Below are 13,467 nucleotides of genomic sequence, written 5' to 3'. Positions count from 1 at the left end.
AATTTCTCGGGAAAACACTTTTTTGTATTAATTTTGGTGCGTAGAATCCAAAACAATTCGTACTTTTTCGATCAGACTTCTCAATCAAAAGTTATAGACTAGAAACCAATGTCGAAAAAAAATTCAATGGGGCTGTAACTTTTGAACTAATAGCCCAATCTTGGAACTGTTTGAAATTATGGATTTTACAGGCCACATTTTATAAGAAAATTTTTTTTCCGGGTCGGTCTGAGACAATTTTTTTTTTCGGGGCTCAAAAAAAGGCAGTGTATAACCTTTCTTTTTTACCAAAAATCGAATACACCAAAATTTCTCGGAAAAACACTTTTTCCTATTAATAAATAAGTATTTGTTTTGATAAAATGGTCACACATGAACGTTGCGTATAATGAATTAGGCAAAATTCATTAGGGCGTGCGCTAATTAGCACCACAGCAGCGCTTGTGTGATCACAAAGGTTTCGCAATTTGTTGGACGAATATTTGATTAGCATTATTTATGAATAATTAATGAGCAATTTGACTTAACTAGGTGTTACATAAAATGATTTTTACTAAATAGCTCTGTCAGAGGCTTATGATTTATTGCAAATCGTAGTGGTTATTTTGTATTATCGCAAGACGCGCGCCCTACAATAACTCATAGGACACCCTTTGGCAACGCGTCATGAATAATCAAAGGCACATTCGAGTTAGCAGAGAAGGATTGGAAATAAATTTAATTAAGTTGGTCGACGTAGTCGAAATATTCACTTTGGCTCCTTTTTGGAGTAGGTATTCTATTAAAGTATTCAAAAGCGATGTTTTGGCCCCTGCTGCGATTAAATCCCTATGCTAAATGAATGCGTGACTATAATCAGACGTTTCGCCTGTCTAATTTTAAAAGTAGTAAAACCGTTGATGCGAAAATCATTAAACCTTTTAAGTCGAACAGGAAATTAACACGGTTTCTATTATGGCTATGTAGTTCATTACTTTTCTAATTTGAAACCAGTCAGATTATAAATCCTGGACAACAGATTTTATTATGAAAGCACAATCTGGAAAAATACCTAAGTAAATGTGCTGATTCAAAATAAATTACATTCGCGAAAATAAATAAAAATCAAAAAACAGAACAACCCTTCGAGTTTGGACATTAAAAACCACCTATGATTTGTTCCAATTGGGAAAAAGTTGTATGCCTAGTCTTTTAACTAAGACATTAACCAATAATTGTGCAGCAATGTAAGATAAGGGAAGCGTTGCGTGGTTAAGGGTTTTCGAATCGGCATGCAAGCAAACATTCTACAAGTTTCTAGTTGTGAACTATAATTATATACATTTTAAATAGACCCAATTGGTTTATATTAAAGTTGAGCTAATCCTTGTATAGCGATTTCCCAAAATGTCCAGTCTCAAAGACCCTTGGAGGTTCTTAAGTTTGCCTCGAGTGTTGGAACTTTAACAGTGACAACTATTTATTGCTTTTTTTTTCATTGCAAGCATTATTATTATTGTTTACGTTTATTATTTGTTGAATGATCCCCGTAACTTACGGATGGCTCTATCTATTGTTGGAATGTTAACTGTTATCGATCGTCTTCTTCTTTCATATGTGAGCTGTAACAAAGTGCACATCCTTAACCAACAGTTAAGGCGTTAGTCGAGAACGCATGGAATTTTAATTGCCATCATCGATTTTATCTATGGCAATTGGATTGAGTCATTTGGGGATTCTGGAAATATAATTAGTGAACAGATTCTCCTTAACTAGGGAACTAATGGAACGAAGGGGGAGAGGCTATCAGCAGGAAGCAGAGTTCCCTCTAATGCAGTTATACCAGTGGCGAAGCTGTGGACGTACCCCTTCGGGCCGGAAAGCACCCAGTTAGCCCCCCCCCCCCCCAATTCACCACTCTTATTGTGTGTTTAATCTAGTTGGCCGTTTATGTGGCGGGTTTGAGACGTAGCGTCAACTCTACCTACCCGTTATAGGTTTTGTTTATTTACAATTAACTAACAATTATAACAATCTTAAAATGGATTAATTTATAACAGTAATTACAATTTATAACATAACACAAGCGCATCGAAATCGAAAACCCTCTTAGAAACCCTTAAACTTAAAATGGAATTGGAATTTTTTCCCCTAAAACTAATTTCGTGCGAGCAAAAGGGCACGTGGACAATTAAATATTAACTTATAGCCTGTTTGGAATTGCGAAATCTGCCGTTCAATTTTTAAAGGAAACGGTCTGCGATCTAGATTACAAATCTTGAAATGGTTGCTCTTGTATCTCCCTTAACTCTTCCGATTAAACCGCAATCGTATATAAGTAAGAAATTTCCCGAAGGCTTGCTCGGTTGCAGTATATCGGTTTTCCTTCGAAAGAAATGCGGCGCCCTAATTCGAGTACGAGTATTTGTTACAGAGAGGTGCAAATGATTTCCTAATGTCACTCGCAATTCGATCTGTGATTTGTTTCCATATTTTATTTAATTTGAGTTGAGTAAACTATTGTCTAGTTCCTTTATCTTTGTACCGGTTGGAATCCTCGAAAATGAAAGGACTACTTTGAGGAACATGGGTCCACAATAGAATTGCGAGATTGTTGGCGTGATTTTAGAACATTAATTAGTCCAAGGTGATTCATTTACGTTCAGAGTTCTAATTTATTCCTCCGATCGTAGAATTAAGCAATTTGTTTCTCATTTTGGCACCTTCGGCTTCCTTAGTACCGAGTTCCTTTCGGTCTCATTAAAACTATAACATCCGAGAACAAAAATGTGTCATTGGGCCATTGATTAGTCATTAACGCGTTCGTGTCCATATTTTATATGATCGCATTACTTTTACTCACGGTATCGTGGTTTTTACTATAGACCGAGGTTTTTTTGCTAATTAAGTCGCGGCTCATAAACACGATTTCCAATTTTCCGAATGGGTTTGTGATGTCCGATCGAATAATTATATTAATTTCATGCTATATTAAAGGGATTCAATATTTTTCAACCTGCTGTCAGGGTAGGAAAGATCAATGTTCCTTTTCCTACAACTGTCAGAGAACTTCGTACACAAACTGGGAGGACATCCCATATATCACCCAGCGCAATGCTTCAACCCCAATGATTCTCGCGATAATTTTTCGTAGACCATCCAATACAAGTAGAACGGCCATCTTGGATTTTGGGTCAAGGTCGTGACCTTCCCAGGTCACATAACTAACTTTGTGGCCTTGGATTTTCCTGATGGAAAAGTCGTGGCGGTGGTGAAGGGGATTTCCTCTTATAACTAAGGAAGTGACCTTGTTTTATGGTGCAAGATCGTGATCTGGTATTTTCCCATTTTCAAGTTTAATTGAAGGCTTCGTTAAAGATACAGGTATTCTTTTGAAGGGTAGACAATACCGGGGAGTACAATAGATCAAAAGGTGTCACTGCAGGAAGCGACTGGAAACGACTACGAAAATCGAAGAAAAATTGAAACCAACAATTAAAGCTACCGTTTTACATGCTGTATCATTAACTCAATTTGGTACCTGAAAACTAGCGTGCTGATGACGATCTTTTCCTACCTCGCCATAGAAATTAAACAAACAGCAGGTTTCCTTTTGCAACGTATCGATCTAATTGATGATAACAATCCCGGATCCGTCTATTCGGAAAGCTAGATCAGGCATGTAAAAGGCGGAACGAAGTTGAAAAGAAGTGCTTTTAAAGTTAGTTTCATTCTTAGTGGGTTTATGTAAATTTTTATATAAACTGGAAACCGTCGATAAAATTTCCTCTTATAACTCTTTCAAGTAGTTTCCGCTATTTTGTTCAATAATCTGGCAGACGGTAAAAATTGAGATGTGACGGGAGACGGTGTATATACAATATCAACGGCGCTCGTAAAGGAATATCTTGTTTGTAAAATGAAATTGCCAATTTCCATTTGAATTCCATGATAGTCAGGAAAAACGCTTCCGGTATTCTCATAATTTCAAAGTGGGCGGGTTACTTAAAAGGAACGGGGACGATTTTCTATAATATTATTATTGTACAGGGAATGCTCACGAGGATAATGGCGATTTATTTATGCCAATATATCTCACTTTCGCGACTACTCCAGGGATCGCCAATTTCAAACCGTATAATCAAAAATGACGGTCTGGAAACAATATTAAAAAAGAAAACCGTAAAAAGCGCAATTTTTCATTCTAGAGCAGACTACAACCCTTTCCAGTTCTGCTACGGACAGACCTATCTAAATACGAAATAAAATATAAGCCGAAAACAAAAAAAAACCGCCCGACGTTAGGGGGAAAGATTTAAACCGTTGCTCTTCAAGTGAAAAGCGACGAATATGATCAGGGAAAGGAAGAGTTTTTCACTGAAGGCACGCGAAGCGGTAATCAAAAGGCGTCATAAATACTACTTACACTCGCCAGTGGGGGCTTTGCCGGTTTCTTAAATTGAAAACCTCCCGCAAATTGGATTTCGGATTTAATTTAAGTCGAATCGCATTATTCGTAATGTAGTATATCTCAGAAATCGTTAGTAATGGTTATTTTTTGCGAGCACTGTTAAATGACACATGAAAAGCTCTCCTCGCTTTTCTTTCTCATTTTCACAAGATGTGCGGTTTTATTAAAAATATTTTCACCAACGGAGGGTCCTTAATGTTTGTGTACTAATGAATCCTGACACGAAAGTAAATTCTTAAGGTATTTCTTCTCATTCACGTAATGAGCGAATCTAAACAAATCCAATGAAAACGTTATCCTTTTTCGCGTAGAGCTATCGAAAACTCGCAGATTTAACAATCTTTATCTTTAACAATATCTTGGCTTGAAGGCCCCTCAATTTAGGATTGAAATTGACTTAAATTCTTCAACTTTCCTGGAGCTAGCTCTAAGAAAGCGTTTTCAATTCCATATACTCGAAAACCCACATTAACCTTGGAAATAAACTGGAGTAGCGGTACTCTAATTAATTACGTTACGACAAATAAATCTCTCAGCATAAAGCTCCTGAATCGTCACTTTAAAGGGCTTGTCGTGGCGGTATCCGGGAGCCTGCCTGAAATCTGGTATATGTACAGGGTGGCCAAATGAGAATGCGAGGTACTGTATTTGGGAACCTGTCCATCTTAGAGGCTTGCGGTAAAAAAATTTATTACTAAAACGGCCACGAGAAAAACCTGGAAAATAGTTTTTAAGTTTCTGCAATGGCCGCTAGGGAGCGTAACTGCAATTTGGAATCGCCGCTTGAGGGCTTTTTTCGACATTCCGACAGAAATGGTTAATTTTCTCAAAAAAATTAAATGCGTTGGTTTGATTTTTTCTTCATGAAAAAGTAGCTAAATGATGTCTAAACAATCTAGCGAAAACTGCATCTCGATATCTTGTTCCTAATCTAAAATTTAGGCCAAAGAAAATTTTACACCCTCAAGATTTTATTTTCAATGTATTACGAAATTTACAACCCCCGCATTGTATGTATTCTATAAGTTATATTTTGAATTACTTAAAATATTTGGCGAGCTTAAAGCACACGGAAATTTGTTATTGAAGGGCAGTTTAAGGGTTGATTATACATAATTTAAACGCAATCTATCAACGAAATAAAAATGTTCACTGCATTACGAAAATTACAACCCCCGCACTCTAAGTATTCTATAAGTTAAAGTTTGAATTACTTAAAATATTTGGCAAGCTTAAAGCATACGGAAATTTGTTATTGAAGGGCAGTTTAAGGGTTGATTATACATTATTTAAACGTAATCTATCAACTTAATAAAAATGTTCACTGTATTACGAAATTTACAACCCCCGAATTCTAAGTATTCTATAAGTTATATTTTGAATTACTTAAAATATTTGGCAAGCTTAAAGCATACGGAAATTTGTTATTGAAGGGCAGTTTAAGGGTTGATTATACATAATTTAAACGCAATCTATCAACGAAATAAAAATGTTCACTGCATTACGAAAATTACAACCCCCGCATCTAAGTATTCTATAAGTTATAGTTTAATTACTTAAAATATTTGGCAAGCTTAAAGCATACGGAAATTTATTATTGAAGGGCAGTTTAAGGGTTGTTTATACATTATTTAAACATAATCTATCAACGAAATAAAAATGTTCACTGTATTACGAAAATTACAACCCCCGCATTCTAAGTATTCTATAAGTTATAGTGTGAATTACTTAAAATATTTGGCAAGCTTAAAGCATACGGAAATTTATTATTGAAGGGCAGTTTAAGGGTTGTTTATACAATATTTAAACATAATCTATCAACGAAATAAAAATGTTCACTGTATTACGAAAATTACAACCCCCGCATTCTAAGTATTCTATAAGTTATAGTGTGAATTACTTAAAATATTTGGCAAGCTTAAAGCATACGGAAATTTATTATTGAAGGGCAGTTTAAGGGTTGTTTATACATTATTTAAACATAATCTATCAACGAAATAAAAATGTTCACTGTATTACGAAATTTACAACCCCCGCACTGTAAGTATCCCCTCATCTATTGTCCCATTCTACTTATCTTCGATGCTGGAGGTATCCTTTTCCGGTCGATCTCAGATGAATCCTAGATAATAAGCTAAAAGGTACACTTAATATAGTGGTCCAATTTTGAAAAATCTGCCCGAAATATAAGAATTGGGAATTTGATGGCCGACTTAAAGGGTAAAAAGTGCAAATTTTGGTTTGAGCGTTGAAGAAAAGACAAGAAAAATTAAAACGGGCGGTGTTTTTCCTTCCAATTTAAGTTTCGAATGAGCAAGTAATGTAATTCCAAAAAAACAAAACACAGTCGGTTATATCACCCTATCCCCGACAGGTCGTATACATAAAAGTCGACTCCGTCGCGCAATCCCCTTGATTTTGTTTACGGATACCGGAAGCACTTTGTATAATTAACACGAAAACCTGATTTCGGTAGCATAATTTAAAAACGTCGTCCATTAGACGCGATGTTTAATAATGGAAATGACTAGACTAAATATGGCGAAGAATGAAGCGTTACAATAGATCGAAGGGTGTGAATAATCCACCCCGTAGCCAATAAAACCGATGGACAAGCGAACACGAACATAAAAATTAAATATTCAGTAGTTCTACCGGCCGTAATGGGAGAGGAAATAAAACTGAGGCTGTAAGAATTTATCTTTGAATTGAAAAATACCTGCCCGCTTACCTGCGGACGACGTTTGTTTTTCTTTTAAAAGAAGCGTTTCCCATTTTGCGTCTTCCATATTTGAAGCGATTTACTGTTAACAAATCGCTTGCAATCGATCAATCAAAATACGCTTGCAGTTTCGATTTTAATGTTTTCCCAAATTTGACTTAACCTGTTCGTTTTCTCAAACTCTCAAGTTAACTGATTTACTTATGAACTATCAACTGACAGCTGAAAAACGCACAGATTCCTTTCCAGCAGCTTACGCAACGGCACTGATAAAGCTTTTCTTAAAGTGTGATTTATGTGCAGGGAGGGCTTTATCTAATTTGGGTTTAATTTCTTCGGCGTCGGCTTAATAGGATTTTTGAATGTTGCGAACGCTTATTAGCTTCGCACGGTTAATAATAATTACAACACCGATCCTTTAATTTATATTACGTTAAGGGGTTGAAATATGAGGGTGTTATTTGATAAAGAAACGCACCGTCTCAGTCAGGGGGGCGAATTTGCACAAACTATCGAGGTGGCTAACATGGTCTTTTACGTTCCTACAGAAAGGGACAAAATCGACTTGAGTTACACCCTTTCATTTCTCAAAAATTGCACAGGAATACCTCCTCAATTTTCTAAGAGTTCCACGCCTTTTGAAGGGAATTTCAAAGGTATTCCACCTGTAATATCTCGCTCTACATGAAACACTCGCTCATTCGCTCGAGCTTTTTACTAAAACAAAGACCACTATTTTTTATTTGACCCACGGCTAGCTCAGTAATAAAAATGTTTTTATCCCCCTTACCTTGCGGCCCTTTATCTCCTCTGAAAACCTGAAATTCAAAATCTTACGCTCTGCCTGATTCATCAAATTCCATTTGTCTTTCCAAGTTTGACTTAAATTTGTACTTAAATACACAAAAATAAAACACCTGTCTCGTGATCATGCATCAATGCTAAATTTAATCCTTAATCCAAAATTCGTCTTTACTACATAGTAAATTACTGATACATTTCCCTAGAGAAAATATACATACAACTCTGAAGGCTACACCAAGTTTTAATCCAACCAAAAGAATGGTATAACTGAAATTAAACGCAATTTTGCAATCAATCAAACAAAATAACCAAAAATCCGTTGTTTGGTTGGATATTTATCAATGCAATACAAAATCTATTTCATGCAAATAATCTTCACGGGCCGATTCCTTTAGGAATATTAAAATTACTTTAAACAAAATTGCTTATGCATTGAAAATAACCGACCATCACCACAATGTTATGAAAATTGCTACATAATTATGCCACTTTCTCTTAGAGTTCCGACGTGGCGGCACGTTAATTTATTTTGAGAACCTCCGTTAGAGGGGGTTGCCTACGCCAATGTTGATTGTTAATGACCCATTTTTTCATCCTACTATGGTTGTGAAAATACGATTAGAATATTTGGGGCCGACCACTGGGGCACAGGTAAGCTGATATGAATTTTGCCTCCCATTCAGATGCTAACTAGCCGATGTTAAAAGTGCCTTCTTTACTTGTTGCTCTACATTGCCAATTACGAATTCCAATCTACGAATATGATCAAAAATCTTATCTGGAAAATTTCATCGTAATCGCGCCCTTCGAGTGCTAACGGGCAGACGGACAGACATCGCAAAATTATGAACTCGCTAGAAGCTCGTTATAATAAACACAAAATAAACAATGTAAGCACAAATATCAACTGTAAATGAAATACAGGGTGCCCAGTGTGTATGGAATGTAGTATACCGCGTCAATATTCCAAAACCGAACATAGCAAGGTTTTTTTTCAAAAAACAAATGAGTAACGAAAAACAATTGAACTTTTTTAAATGGCAATGCACCTTTTGATCGAGTTTTTTCGATGACATTGTTTGAGTAGTTACATCAATAACATTAATCTAGATATCCTACATCAAAATAAAACAATTGAACGTCGTAATAAACGTTAAAGATAAAACGAAATTAGCAGTAAAATGGCTTTCATCGCAATTTTTTAAAAATGTTCGCCATTAACTGAGGACCAGTGGTGAAAAAAATTAAATTTTTTGTATAAGGATGCTAATAATTCATGCTATAACTTTGAAGAATTTTTAACTTGTTCTGTAAACATTAATATATATATTATTATTAGAAAAAAAAATCTGCCAAATGACCCTAATGAAAGGTGCATTGCTATTTTACAAAATTCAATTGTTTTTCGTTACTCATTTGTTTTCTAAAATAACAACAAACTCAATATTGCCTTATCGTTATGGGAAATAAAATATTATATAGACAATTTTGTATACAGCCGATATTTACCGAGACATATACTACACGGTGTCCATTTTTCGAGTGCCACTATGGGGATCTCGCTTATCTTAAGAGATAGAAACTTGGTTAAATTCGGGCAAAGTTGCGAATTTTCGTGCTGAATAATAATCTAAAAAGAAATTTATAATATCTTCAATAGTTTTGAAAATATGGCAAAAAATCGAAAATTTCTGATTTTCATTTTTAACTTTTTCATGGTAAATTAATTTCTAATTAACACATTATTCAGACACTTTTTAATGGAAATTTCGAATATGGCATCCCGTTTTTAATAACTTTCAAGATAACGGAGAAACATGTGGCAACTTTAGTTTTTTTATGGGCACCGTTTTGAATTTTAACATTTTGAGATTAGGTCTTTTTTTCTCTTTACAACGATATATCACACATGGTGGTTCAGTATCACATTTTTTCTAAAAATACAATTTTCATTTTATGCGAAGAGTGCTATGCAAAAACAAAACGTTCTTTTGTTGTGAACAAAATGTTGACCTATTTCAAGCAGTGTCATTTACGTTTGTGCTAGTTTTATTGCTAAAATATTATTTATTCTTATGTATTTTGTTCTATTTTGAATTATAATTTTCTTGCAAAACGAAGGTTCAATTCTGTTCATATGAAAATCGAAAACACATCTAGTTCCCTGATGCCAACGCTACAACCGGACATATGCATCAAACTGTCAAACTTTTGTTCACAATAAAAGAACGTTTTGTTTTTCCAAAGCACTCTTCCCAAAAAATTAAAAATTGTATTTTACGAAAAATGTGATACTGAACCACCATGTGTGATATATCGTCGTAAAGATAAAAAAAGACGTAATCTTAAAATCTCAAAATTAAAAATGGCGCCCATAAGAAAAACTAAAGTTGCCACGTGTTCCTCTGTTATCTTAAAAGTTATTTAAACCGAGATGTCACATTCGAAATCTCCATTGAAAAGTGTTCGAATAATGTGTTAATTAGAAATGTCTAGCACGACTAGTTTATCATGAAAAAATTAAAAACGAAAATCAGAAAGTTTCGTTTTTTTGTGATATTTTTAGAACTATTGATGATATTTTAAATTTCTTTTCAGATGGTTATTCAGCAAGGAAATTCGCCCCCATTTAACCAACTTTCTATCTTTTAAGGTAAGCGAGATCCCCATAGTGGCACTCGAAAAATGGACACCGTGTATACTCCATACATAATGGGCACCCTGTATATGTATACCAATAGAATTAAGGTAGTTTGTTTGAAAGTTCCCCCGCCCTGGGTTTTCGGCGTTACACACTTGGGTATAAACTGCTCTCACGGGCCCTAACAAATAAAAAAAATTGTAGTTACGTGTGCGTTTGCGATGTGTTTGTCTTTTTTAGTGTCGACGTCCTATAAAACTTTAAAATGGAAATTCAAAATATTTTTCAGTGTAGTAATGGTTTGAGTTTAGGTATTGATCGCACGGTTTACAATAAACGCAGTGCAGATTTGACAAGTAAACGGTACAGTATTTGTACAAAGGTCTACTTTTAGATTGCGAAAATATGGGCAATTATAGTACATGAGAAAAGATTTTCGGAGATTTTTCTTTATGACGGAAAAATGAAATACAAACGTCAAACGAAATGAAAATTAAGCCGATTTTGAATACGTCGCATTCATCATGCGGAACACGCAACCGCGTGTAATTTCAAATTTGTGTATGTAAAGGCATTAAATTAAAAGGTAATAAACGTTCAAGATAAATTATTTCATTACCATTTCAGATTTGGTTTTTTTATTCAAATACAAATAGACATAATACGTTAGGCCGAGTATAAAAATCCTCGTAAAACAACCCTCCAGCTTCAGAAATTATACTCTTGACGAATTTCCTAAATTTTTAGAAACGAATAACTTTTTTCTTCGTCTTCATCGCCCTGTCAGTTACCCAAGTTTGTCCAACGGACCAATGACCAAATTGAATCTGTTTGCAACACGTGGTAACGGCGACAGGGTGTCTTTTCACCCAGTCGTTATCATTCATTAGCATCCGTTGAGAATGCATAATGGACGTGTAATAGGAATTTACGCGGTCGCTGGCTGCCTTAAATTGACAACGTTATTACTTGGGGATGCTTGGAGATTCAAATAACTAAATCCCCCTGCAAGTTCTTTCCTTCAACGCGAATCGAAATGTTTGTTTAATTAAGCGTGTCGGATTTGCACTTTTATATGATTAACGGAGTATAAGAATCGATGTTCCATGTGAGAACAAATGATACCAGCGACAATGCAAGTTGCCCTAAGTTCGATTGATACGCCTTCTAGATTAATTACTAATAGCAGTTCCAACATCGATGCCGAAGTGATTATTAGTGAAATTCGCGCTTGTATGTGATAAATTTTGTAGAAGACTTTTATACATTCATTAATAATTAATATTCTGTAATTAAATTTACGTTCCACTTAGTCAACAAAAATTCACCGTTTTGTTTAATAAATGAATTTGTTATCCAAACAAAGAATTGAGGGATTTCAATGATGTGTCACAAGTGGTAGGCCGACTTTTGGGATGCTGGGGGGTAAGTAGTTGAAACATGCGTGAATAAAACTAATATTTTCAACGTGTTTTATAAGCGTTCCTCATTAGAACAAAAGCATAGAACTCAAATATTTGTGGTTAATTGTGTTCCGAACGGGAAGACAATCGGAATTCCGATGAAACCCATTAATGAGTATCTGGAGTAAGACGCAGTGTGTATTATTTGATCTATTATTCACACATCGCTTCACTAAACAGTCAATGTTGGAGAACAATGGTTAATTGTCGTACTCTAAGCAAACTCTTGTAATTGACGTGTACCTAATAATACTAGAACTTCCTCTTGGAAAATGAATAGAATACGATTCTTTTTGGAGGGGACTTAACATAATTCCATTAAATTTTGTGTGTCTGACAAAGCCGTCGCGATAATGAATGAAAATCTACTAGTCTTTTCACGTAGCGTTTGCGTCAGCAAAACTTTCCCTCTCGTCGTTCGTCGTATCCCTCTTAAGAATTGAAAATAATAGGATTTCAGTTTTTTAAATCGTCTTTGCTAATAAAAACTAATTGCATTTTTTAAAACTTTGTTTTTAAGAGCGTTCCTCTTCTCGTTCCTTTTATCCGCATTAATTCCCGTTTTTTTCTTCAAAATAAACGTCTTTTATATCCGCAGCACTTCCCTACTTCTATACAATATTAATCTGCTTTGTTCAAACTCGCGCTTGATTTTCTTCATTAAATTTTTACTTAATCTGCGGTAGCTTAATTTCCTAACGTAAAGTAAATGAGATGCCATCGTAAACGTTTCGATTTACAAAGGAAACTCAGAACCAGAGATTCGAGATGTAGCATGGCGGAACCTCGGAAAAAAAACCTCCAGGAAATCGGCTGGATCTGAAAGTCCAGGTTCGCTGCCTGATAGCGGCGGGTACTTCCGGAACCGCATCCTTCGTTGCCACCCCGCATTACCCCTTGAAGAGGGTAGGTGCGGTAAAGCACCTGCAACTGGTCGAGGAGTCTTTTTGATACCCCAATGGACAGTCGGGGTGGCGGGCTGGACCCGGATTCCGTCTGAGAGGTTTTTGGCCTTGGTAAAGGCCATCTTCCTCTCGTTCATGTGCCGAGCCATCGCCATACATTGATCCTTCTTTCGAAGGATAACGGGAGGAATGCGCTCGAAGGCGTCTTTTCTCGTCTCGGTGTTGTCGAGTACGGTTCTTTTGGGTCCACTGGTCTCACGAGGATGTTCAGGTACCGCCTTAATGTTTTTGTGCTCGCTTCGCATCTTCTTCTTCCTGCTACTCTTCGCGGGTTGGCAGCCATTTTACTTTTCAACCACCTGCGGAACTAAAGCGGGCTCTGTCGGCTTCTTCTTGAAAGCGACGGAGAGGGCTTCTTCCATGATTCCATCGGCTCGGGTGGCGACTTGAATCGAGTCCTGCTCGATGGATTCTTGGGCGGC

General features: G+C 35.9%; 1 protein-coding gene across 4 annotated transcripts in view; it reads right to left on the bottom strand.

The window, feature by feature from the left end:
* The window catches only part of LOC116180612 (sex peptide receptor-like), a 561,029-nt gene that overhangs the window by 294,669 nt on the left and 252,893 nt on the right, over window positions 1–13,467 (bottom strand). The gene's annotated exons all lie outside the window — the stretch shown is intronic.

The sequence above is a fragment of the Photinus pyralis genome, unplaced genomic scaffold (assembly GCF_008802855.1).
Source record: "Photinus pyralis isolate 1611_PpyrPB1 unplaced genomic scaffold, Ppyr1.3 Ppyr1.4_LG9, whole genome shotgun sequence".
NCBI classification, from domain to species: Eukaryota; Metazoa; Arthropoda; class Insecta; order Coleoptera; family Lampyridae; genus Photinus; species Photinus pyralis.
This window is presented reverse-complemented; position numbering and strand designations above follow the sequence as displayed.